Consider the following 11,781-nt stretch of genomic DNA (forward strand, 5'->3'; position numbering starts at 1 on the left):
TCAGCTGAGTTTAGTTGTGACGATCAGCTGAGGTTAGTTGTGAGGATCAGCTGAGTTTATTTGTGGGGATCAGCTGAGGTTAGTTGTGGGGATCAGCTGGGTTAGTTGTGAGGATCAGCTGGGGTTAGTTGTGACGATCAGCTGAGGTTAGTTGTGAGGATCAGCTGAGTTTATTTGTGAGGATCAGCTGGGTTAGTTGTGGGGATCAGCTGAGGTTAGTTGTGGGGATCAGCTGGGTTAGTTGTGAGGATCAGCTGAGTTTAGTTGTGACGATCAGCTGAGGTTAGTTGTGAGGATCAGCTGAGTTTATTTGTGAGGATCAGCTGGGTTAGTTGTGGGGATCAGCTGAGGTTAGTTGTGGGGATCAGCTGAGGTTAGTTGTGGGGATCAGCTGAGGTTAGTTGTGAGGATCAGCTGAGGTTAGTTGTGAGGATCAGCTGGGTTAGTTGTGGGGATCAGCTGAGGTTAGTTGTGGGGATCAGCTGAGGTTAGTTGTGAGGATCAGCTGAGGTTAGTTGTGAGGATCAGCTGAGGTTAGTTGTGGGGATCAGCTGAGTTTAGTTGTGGGGATCAGCTGAGGTTAGTTGTGAGGATCAGCTGAGGTTAGTTGTGAGGATCAGCTGAGGTTAGTTGTGAGGATCAGCTGGGTTAGTTGTGAGGATCAGCTGAGGTTAGTTGTGGGGATCAGCTGAGTTAGTTGTGAGGATCAGCTGAGGTTAGTTGTGGGGATCAGCTGAGGTTAGTTGTGAGGATCAGCTGAGTTTAGTTGTGAGGATCAGCTGAGTTTAGTTGTGAGGATCAGCTGAGGTTAGTTGTGAGGATCAGCTGAGGTTAGTTGTGGGGATCAGCTGAGGTTAGTTGTGGGGATCAGCTGAGGTTAGTTGTGCCAGAAGCTTGTTCATTCGTTTGTTCGTTCGTTTGTTCGTTCAATTTTTTTTATTTCGAACATGTATAAAAAACAAGAAAAAAGATACGAAACAAATCCAGGTTCATTCCACCACATGAAGAAAAAAAACATCATCAAAACACATATTTCGAGTTACATGTTGGAAAAGAAGTGGGAGGAAATATAAACGTATTTAATCCCACCCCCTTTCCACAACTAAACATTTTTATACTATACACTCATCTGTATATATAATTTTGGTAACACTTTACAATAAGGGTACCTTAATTAACGTTAGTTAATGCATTATTAAGCATTAATTAACAGTTTAATAATAGTTAAATAACCATTATTATGTATTACTTAACATTAATTAGCATATTAGTTAATGCATTAATAAACAGTTAGTTAATGCATTATTAAGCATTAATTAACAGTGTAATAATAGTTAAATAACCATTATTATGTATTACTTAACATTAATTAGCATATTAGTTAATGCATTAATAAACAGTTAGTTAATGCATTATTAAGCATTAATTAACAGTGTAATAATAGTTAAATAACCATTATTATGTATTACTTAACATTAATTAGCATATAAGTTAATGCATTAATGAACAGTTAATTAATGCCTACTGCTCAGAGTTAATTAATACATTAGTAAGCATTAATAAACGTTACATGATGTAATTATTTATCCTTATGTATGCATTACCTAGTATTAAGTAATACATTAGTTAATACATAGTAAAACGTTAATAATGTCCCTAGTAATCATTTACTAATGGTGTTTATTTGGAGTGAATATGCATTAAGTAACAGCTACCTAATACATCTACTAATCATTCGCTAATGGTGTACATGTTTACTGGATGGGCATTATTAAACAACTATTTAGAGTTTTAAGTAATCATTTCCTAATGGTGCTGTGTATGTTATCAGGTAGCTTACCTGACCTTATGAACGGTAACCTGACATAAACCTTAATAAATGTATAGGAGTGGCTCATAACCATTACTTAACCATTAGTAAAGGCTTGCTGGACCCTTATTGTAAAGTGTAACACATTTATCCCTTAGGTAACACATTATTAATGCTTAACTGCCTCATAAGCATTACTTAACCATAATTAACCATTAGTAAATACTATTCTGGACCCTTATTGTAAAGTGTAACACATGTATCCCTTAGGTAACACATTATTAATGCTTAACTGCCTCATAAGCATTACTTAACCATAATTAACCATTAGTAAATACTATTCTGGACCCTTATTGTAAAGTGTAACACATTTATCCCTTAGGTAACACATTATTAATGCTTAACTGCCTCATAAGCATTACTTAACCATAATTAACCATTAGTAAATGAAGCAATCACATATAAAGAAGTTTACACTTTTTATTTAAAACAAAATAAAACAGATAACAGATAACATTTGTTATATGTATACATCTTATGCATATATATATATATATATATATATATATATATATATACACACACATCTGTGATAACAGATACGTAACAACAATTCACACAGAGGAGAGCTTTGAACAAACATTATTTAGTAACATAATACAATAACACAGTATGATAGGCTGGCATAATTTTATCATCCTTCATTTTATGTATTGTAGCAGAAATGACTTTAGTGGCCTTTATAACCTCCTTGCATCTTTTAGCAAAGTCTGCCACCGTCTCCCCCTTCTCCACCTGATCATATTCTTCTGGAGCAGCTATTGCTATTGCAGCAATCGCTGCAGTCCTCACAATAGTAAGTCTGTCTACTCCATACTTCTCGAAGGATTTGGCCATATTCTTCCCCGTCTGGAAAATGGCAAGGACTTCCTTGTACCGCTTCACCACATCACCTGGTCCTCCAACTAATATAAACACACAAGAACAAGAAGGAATGTATCATTTGAATCATGAGATTGATGAGAAGAAAAAAACAAATCATTGTATTTTACTGTTAATGTTCAATGTGCCGCGAGACACACTAATCCCATATGTGACACCTCAACACAGTGTAGAAGGATTTTCTGGCACAACTTCACCAAGGTACATGGAAACACCATGACACACACAGGGAATTATCAAGGCTAAATTGGGAGAAAAAGAGGGGAAAATGCTAAATAAAAATGGACACATTTGGGGTGAATCATTTTTGGAAATGAACATTCATTTGGACCGTACTGGTCCTTCTGGTACATCCCTCTATCAGCGTGCAGGGCTTGAATTTAGCACTCGCCACTTGCCATTTGCGACCCCAAATTCCTCAAGTGGCGAGACAGATTTTCTTGCCATTTGGCTAGTTAGAAAAATCGAGATTCCCAACTTTTGTGCCATTTATAAATCAAATTGAGATTCCCAATACTGTGCGCACCATCGCACCTTTTTATTTTTTATTCTTGATGTCAACTCCGGGTGAACCGTCTGAGTCTGACTCTGAAGAATGAATAGTAAACACTCTGAAGAACAACTGGAGAAAATGGACCAATGCAATGTCTCAGTTTGACCAGCAGGGGACACACTGTATAGTTCCTTAAATGGTTTAGCTGGTGTCTTGTGGTTGTCTTAAGACAGGCTAGGTTGGTTGTTGCAGTCTTTATAAGACACTTTCGAGCTAATAATAAAAAGGCTGCTTGTTTTTAAATTCACTTGTTCGTTCTCATTTGGACATTTTTATCCAGCCCAGAATAAACACATTATTTATACAATACACCTGCTGCATTATAGAATATACAGACAGGACAGGATCAAAGTGTTACTTTGAAGGTGTAATGCTATATATTCCTCCATAAATGTTAGATTTACAATTAAGTAGGCAACTACTGAAATTAAATTATACAAGAACACATCATGCAATCTCATTTTCCACCAATAGTATAGTAGTGCACTACTGAATGATAATTGTAGCGTATAGAAAAACAGGATTGATGTAATATGGTACTATGATGACTGCTATATACAAGTGATATCCAAATACAAAAGTAAAGCAACGTTTTGGTTTTGGCTAGTAAAAAATCTGGTTGGCTAATAACTTTTTTCATCTACTAGCCACTTGGCTAGTAAGTCAAAAAGTTAATTTCAAGCCCTGTCAGCTTGTCATGAGAGATTGATCTACTTGTAGGGACAACAGACACATACAGCTCAAGCCAGCCAAGAAATACGTTTCACATACCCCGCAGGCGAGAGCGATGTTTGCTTTTCTTCGCCTTTTTCTCCTTATCCTGTCAGAGCTGGATTCAGAGCTGGATTCAGAGTCATCCTCACTGTCGTCTTCACTGTCATGCTGCATCTCAGATCCCCTCATCGCTTCATCATCACTGTCTTCTCTTCTGGACTGTTGAGCCTCCTTGAGACATGTCAAAGCTATGGATGCAAGGATTGATAGTTGATTACATCAGTTTGATTGCTTATTGTATATAAACACCTACAACAACAAACACAGCTATGACACAACTTTCGCACCCACAGCGTACACACCCATCATTCTTTAACCATCAAGCATCCCTTAAAATTAATATACACTTTTTACCCATAGTCCAAATTTGCCTCATTGACTACCATCTCATAAAAGTGCAATAAAAATGTAGGCCTAATACATATTTATTTTCACTTTCACCACATCTCTGCTTGAGAAAGGTCCTGTGGACCGAAACGTTGCTTTTTTGTTTACCCTATTAAAGTTTTTTGCACTTGACCCTACAGTGTGCGGGAGACCCCCTTTTTTTCCTTGATTCACTCCTACCTACTCCTACGCACCTGTTTCACCAAGTCTTTTTTAGGTGTGCATCAGCCTCCAGACCTTTACCACTTTCACCACATAAAATCTTTTCAACAACTTCAGACCAAGCCATAGATATAAAGTTAATTATAATCTTTAAACATTATTTTTACAACTCCTGATTTTTTCAATAGAAAAATCACAAAATATGCAATATTTTCAAAAATTAGGTTCAAAGTGAAATATATTACAGCATTGACTATGTCAATAATTGATAACATTTATTTTGATGCATTATTATTTTTGGAACAATGAGAGTTCATTAAAAAAAACTTACACTCTTTACCTTCATGTCCAAATTTGCCCCATTGACTCCCATTATAACCACATATTTTTTATGTACTGTAATTCTTACCTATTATAATTTTTTTCAGACGAATTCCTAATAAATCTAAGCCTCTACCTTCAAAATACAGAGAAAACAGGTTTTATGTCTGGTGACCCCCCAAAACTAGCAGGGGCAGCAGAGCTTCATCACATCAAGTGTCAGTGACGTCTCATCCATCCCGCTCCGTGTTTAGTTGGGGTCTTCCTTTTAAAATAGTGTCAGCCTCCACAAGGTGTATTAGCTTCTACACACACCCAGTTACATGACTGAGAAGTCAGTCTTTCAAATTTACCGACGTAAACTTCTTCTTCTCCATTATTCAAGTGTTACTGAGTCAAATATGCAACATCTTTTTGAAAAGTTTACATTTTGTCAGAATGATGTATTTGTTATGATAACTCGAATTGTGAACTTTTCAAAAAAAGTGTCATAAAGTTAACATTAAGAGCTAACAGTTTAACGTAGTTAGATTAATCTTACCATGTTTTCCAGATGAATTTCCCTTTTCCGTTTTTTCCTTGTGCGTGGTTATCCTGGTCCTGTGAGGTGAGACTCCGAGCTCATCCATCTGGAGACGCTTCTGTAGATGGGGCCGCGGTCAGTGCGCGCAAAGAAAAAAGTGCGGCGTGCGGCGTTCAGGCCAATTCGGAACTAAGGTTTTAACTAAGGCCTAATATTGGTGCTCCTACTCGGGAAATTCAGAATCTTCTTGGAGAATCAGTTTTCTGACATCACACAACAATGTCTAATGTCAATGTCTGGAACGCTTTGAAGACAGAAATGGGAGTTTTCAATGGGGAAACCCAGAGTTCTGAGGTGTCATGAACGCAGCATTGGCGCACACCAGAACTCAGGAGTTATCGCGGTGTAACCTGGGTGGAACTGCCTTGAAGGAGGAGCAGAATGTTCTGGCAGGACGGACAGTAATTTTAACAGGATAGCCATTTACCAAGCTGCACGTTTCATTTTAGGAGCACTTTAGTGGGTTTCATTTTAGTGGGTTAAAGTTAGCAAACAAGTTGAGTGAGCTAACAGAAGGCAAAAAAAACCCCACAAACACCTCAAACTAATTGAATGGCTCCAAAAGAAAAAAATACTGAGATGGAAAGTCAAGTGCAACCGGTGCCATCACAAAATGAAGCTGAAGAAAAAGATTGTGGATCTGTGGACCGATTTGAATGGTAGGTAACTTTGGCTAACATTGTGGGATAACTTTTTTGGTCAGTATTATTATTGTTATTATTATTATTATTATTATTATTATTATTATTATTATTATTATTATTATTATTATTATTATTTGCCAGCTTGATTTCATGATGGACAACATTGCTGCATCCTCAAGAACCCTTTCAAGAATGGCAAAGCAACGGGAGGTCTGCGTGACAGCGATGGAGAGGCTGCATCATAGAGAAGGACAGAGAATTGGGGGAAGGAGCATTTCGTGGTGATAGATGAGTCACTTCAGACATAAAAGAAAGGTAACTTTTTATATTAACTGCTACAAATTGTTGGGGGAGGGAAGAGATCTGAAACAGAACTCATACTGGAATCTGACGATGCCAGGTTTGGGTTTAAGTGTACAACGCTGCTTTTTTGGACAGGTCTGTGAGCAAGGAGCAAGAAAATTCTCACCTGCTCTGTTTCCCTCACATGCTCTGGTCCACCATCCTAATGTGGAGATCTATACTAGGGCTGGGCGATTATACGATCTCGATTTGTGATCGCGATCAAATTAAGTTCGATCACGGTGATCAGCTGTGGGTCTACTTTCTCGATCACGTGCAAAACATGCTGCAGCAAAGTGCACGACAACCAATCACAACCCGCTTTCCTGGCACCGCGCTGTCTGCATTAATTGATCATGCGCATGAGATGCCGTGGCAGTCGGTAAGGATCCAGACGGGAGACGTACGTAGCTCTGTGTTTTACGTTTATTCATCATTCCATGCACAATTCTGGTCCGTTCCTTAAAGCAGGGCTTTCCACAAGCGCCGGCTGCCGGCCATATAGCCGACTACTCGATTAGGTCCAGCCGGCTACTTTAATGACGCTTATTTTTTTAGCCTATATATATTATTTTTTCGATTTTAATAAAATTAAATGTTTTTCTCATAGACTGACAATAATGTCAAACTGAACCGCACTCATTAAAGTTGTGATTAGATCTGCTTGTACACAAATTACTGATCACCGGGAGAAACTCCGCGGCCCCAACATGGGTGTGTGTGTGCGTGCATGTGTGTGCGTGTGTGTGTGCGCGCTCAGCGGAGTGAATGTGTCGGAGGCAACAAGCAGAGCTCAGCAGATGATTCTTTTGTCACCATAAAAACGGTACGTCCTTATTACTCAGGCTATCCACTACAGAATTTAATCAGTTTAATCAGTTCGTATTATAAAGAAAGCCTAACCGCGTTGCGACGCGCGCCGTACGGTGCGTCGCCGCGTACCCTACGCCGTAGGCTCTGCGTTGGTGCAACGCGGGACCATAAATCAGCCTTAAGTCCCTTTAGGCTAATACTGTGAGAAATAACCTCTCATAATAGCGGTGTACAGTTAATAAATGTAATAAATGCTCCTACTGCTGTTTCTGCTGCTACTGAGTCCCGTAAGTGGCGAGTGAGTTTTAACTCCTTAATTACTAACCAGCGTCAGAGTCACGCACAGTACACAAACTGTGATGTTAGAGCGCCACCTTTTGGTCAATTTAAGCAACCGCATCGCCAGCTGCTTGACAGTGGCTCAACTCATGAGTTTACTGGTTTTGTTGTTAATAATGTCATTGCAATTTTATCTATGCAATTGTGAAAAAAATGGCAAAATAAATGAAAAACTGTGAACAACCGCATTTTTTGGTTGGTTTACATTTTAAATGATCATGAACATTTTTTTTGTCTGCTAAAACTACTTGAAACTTTTTTAAACTGCTTAAAACTACCTGTTTGTTGTGCCATTTTCTATATGGCTCTTGTTAAAACATGCTATTTGCTTTATTTGTTAATAGAAAAAAAACTAATCTCTGGTTTCTTTCTATTTTATTCCAGAAGGGAGGGGGGATCTTCTGATTAAAAAAATCGTGATTAAAAATCGAGATCATTCAATATGGGAAAAAAAATCGTGATCACTTTTTTTGCCATATCGCCCAGCCCTAATCTATACTGTATTTTTTAGCCTGGTATTTGGCTGTACTTTGTGTGTATAAAAAGAGTTTAAAACTGCAAGATCTAACTGCTGTCTGAGCGTCGATCAGCTGAGCCAGAGCACAATGGGTGTGGCGCTACACAGCTGTAGCAGCATGTGTGTATGTTTTATAACATCGGCAAGAAAAAAAAACATTGTTGATTGTCTTCTCAATCGCAGTGAAACGATTGGATTGCCGATCAACAGAAGCCAAGTTGAAACAGCAGCCCATCATTTATAATGTTCATGCTTATAGTGATGAAAAACAGAATGGGACAGAATAATTCCTATAGAAACTCTTACATTTGGCTATAGTAATCATCCATTCCATGGAAATCTTGCATTTTACTTTGTCTAATCAGATTTGTCAACTTTATTCCTGCTAACATTATAAATGCATCTGACACAAGGTTAATAATCTTGTTTCTTGTTCTGTCATTTTCCCCAAAACACAGTATGGAAGGGGCAGGATGGCTGGGGGCTGGAAGCGGAGGAAGTGGGTGTTCGGGATGCTGGGGGTGCAAAGCACGCGGAGGCGGCCAGGGCGAAGACATCCAGGGAAGCCGGTGCTTCGCTTGGTGGAGAAGAGCGGGAGGAGGGAACTGGTGCCACTCATAGCTCATCATGTCAAAAGGGAGCAGACATTTCCAGGGAGGATAAACAGAGGGTAGCCTATCATACTGTGTTATTGTATTATGTTACTAAATAATGTTTGTTCAAAGATCTCCTCTGTGCGAATTGTTGTTACGTATCTGTTATCACAGATGTGTGTGTGTATATATATATATATATATATATATATATATATATATATATATATATATATACACACACACATCTGTATATATATATATATATATATATATATATATATATATATATATATATATATACACACACACATCTGTGTATATATATATATATATATATATATATATATATATATATATATATATATATATATATATATATATATGCATAAGATGTATACATATAACAAATGTTATCTGTTATCTGTTTTATTTTGTTTTAAATAAAAAGTGTAAACTTCTTTATATGTGATTGCTTAATTTACTAATGGTTAATTATGGTTAAGTAATGCTTATGAGGCAGTTAAGCATTAATAATGTGTTACCTAAGGGATAAATGTGTTACACTTTACAATAAGGGTCCAGAATAGTATTTACTAATGGTTAATTATGGTTAAGTAATGCTTATGAGGCAGTTAAGCATTAATAATGTGTTACCTAAGGGATAAATGTGTTACACTTTACAATAAGGGTCCAGCAAGCCTTTACTAATGGTTAATTATGGTTATGAGCCACTCCTATACATTTATTAAGGTTTATGTCAGGTTACTGTTCATAAGGTCAGGTAAGCTACCTGATAACATACACAGCACCATTAGGAAATGATTACTTAAGACTCTAAATAGTTGTTTAATAATGCCCATCCAGTAAACATGTACACCATTAGTGAATGATTAGTAGATGTATTAGGTAGCTGTTACTTAATGCATATTCACTCCAAATAAACACCATTAGTAAATGATTACTAGGGACATTATTAACGTTTTACTTATGTATTAACTAATGTATTACTTAATACTAAGTAATGCATACATAAGGATAAATAATTACATCATGTAACGTTTATTAATGCTTACTAATGTATTAATTAACTCTGAGCAGTAGGCATTAATTAACTGTTTACTATTATTATACTATTTATTATACCGTCATGGTATCAATCAATAATATGTGTGCAGACAAGGTAAAAAAAAAAAAAAAAAAAAAATAACTGTTTATTAATGCATTAACTAATATGCTAATTAATGTTAAGTAATACATAATAATGGTTATTTAACTATTATTACACTGTTAATTAATGCTTAATAATGCATTAACTAACTGTTTATTAATGCATTAACTAATATGTTAATTAATGTTAAGTAATACATAATAATGGTTATTTAACTATTATTAAACTGTTAATTAATGCTTAATAATGCATTAACTAACGTTAATTAAGGGACCCTTATTGTAAAGTGTTACCATAATTTTTACAAAAATAACCTGTTTAATAGCAAATGTAAGCTCTATCATAAATATAATATAACCATGATATAAATATAATACGTATATCAACAACATGACAGAATAGCAGAAACAGCTGCTGATCTTTAAACAGTCTTCACTTTTATACCTAAAATAAACCATTTCTTTATATTTCTTACTTTTTTTTATGTTTGTACATTCTTTTGACTCCAAATTCAAACCATTCCACAGTTTAATTCCACAAACTGATACACAAAAACTTATTTTTGTTGTACGCACAAATAAAGATTTGAATTTTCGGTTTCCCCTTAAATTATAACCCCCTTCCCTCCCAATGAATCATTTCTGAATGTTATCCGGTAGAGAATGATTTTTTCCTTTAAACATTATTTTTGCAGATTGAAATGCCACCAGTTCCATGAGTCTTAGTGCTTTAGACTGTCGGTGGTTGTAGAGACCAGATCATCATCATATTTCTTTTCTTTTTGTATTTGTTGGTGTAAATAAATGTGCCGAAACATCTTAATGGGACCTTTTTGAAGTCTGCAGTAGAATTAAAATGAACCTGCTAAAACCAAAGAGACTCCGGATATCCATCACCACATTTATGGAAGTTCAACAGCACAACTATGGTGGAAATACAGCGATTGCTAGACGGCAGGGGAGAGAAAAACAGAGCAGGACCCGCTTGGAATTCAGATTTTTTCCCTTTTTTTTTTAACGTGTCACATTTTAAGCCTGGCTTAAAATAACTTTTGAATGTGTTTTATTCTGCTTATTTCACCTTATTAACCTTATTAATATTTATAGACTGTATGTTGTCTATGTAATTTTTTTTGTGATATTTGTTAGTGTATTTCTGAACTGTATTCTTATTTTTTAATCATATTATTTTATTGTTTTATTGATCGGATCCCAGGAAGAGTAGTTGATGTAAACTACATCAGCTAATGGGGATCCTAATAAAATCAAATCAAATCAAATCAAATTAACCAATTCCTGACTGGGTTATTATAATAATAACTTTTGAATGTGTTTTATTCTGCTTCTATAACCTTATTCTCCAATTCCTGACTGGGTTTTTAGCTACACGTGTTTACGGTTGATGAAACTTTGTCCTCGTCAGACGTGGAAGAAGTAACGTTAGGCCGAGCTGGAAAGTTACAATCTCCAGCTTTAGGTTCGTTATCATCACTAATTTATCCTTCAGGTCTAACTAGTTAAATATGAAATAGACAAGTCAATTTAGCTACGAATTTTCTTTTCTTAAACAGATAGCTAGCTTGTTTTCCGCTCTAAAGTTGACATTAGTCACATGACTCACGTCATGGAATCATTTATGTAGAGTTGGAGACTAAATAGTTATTGTCAAAAGTAGATTATTATGGCCTGTTAATGGAGTTTTCTCAATCACAAAAAAGAAATTAGTCTTTTTTCAAAGAAATTAAAGTTTTTTTGTTCTCTTCTTTCTTTTTTCTTCACGAAATTATTTTTTTCTCTCCTTTCTGTCGATTTTTTCTTCACCCAAAAATAA

Source organism: Cololabis saira, chromosome 16 (genome assembly GCF_033807715.1).
Source record: "Cololabis saira isolate AMF1-May2022 chromosome 16, fColSai1.1, whole genome shotgun sequence".
Classification (NCBI taxonomy): Eukaryota; Metazoa; Chordata; class Actinopteri; order Beloniformes; family Belonidae; genus Cololabis; species Cololabis saira.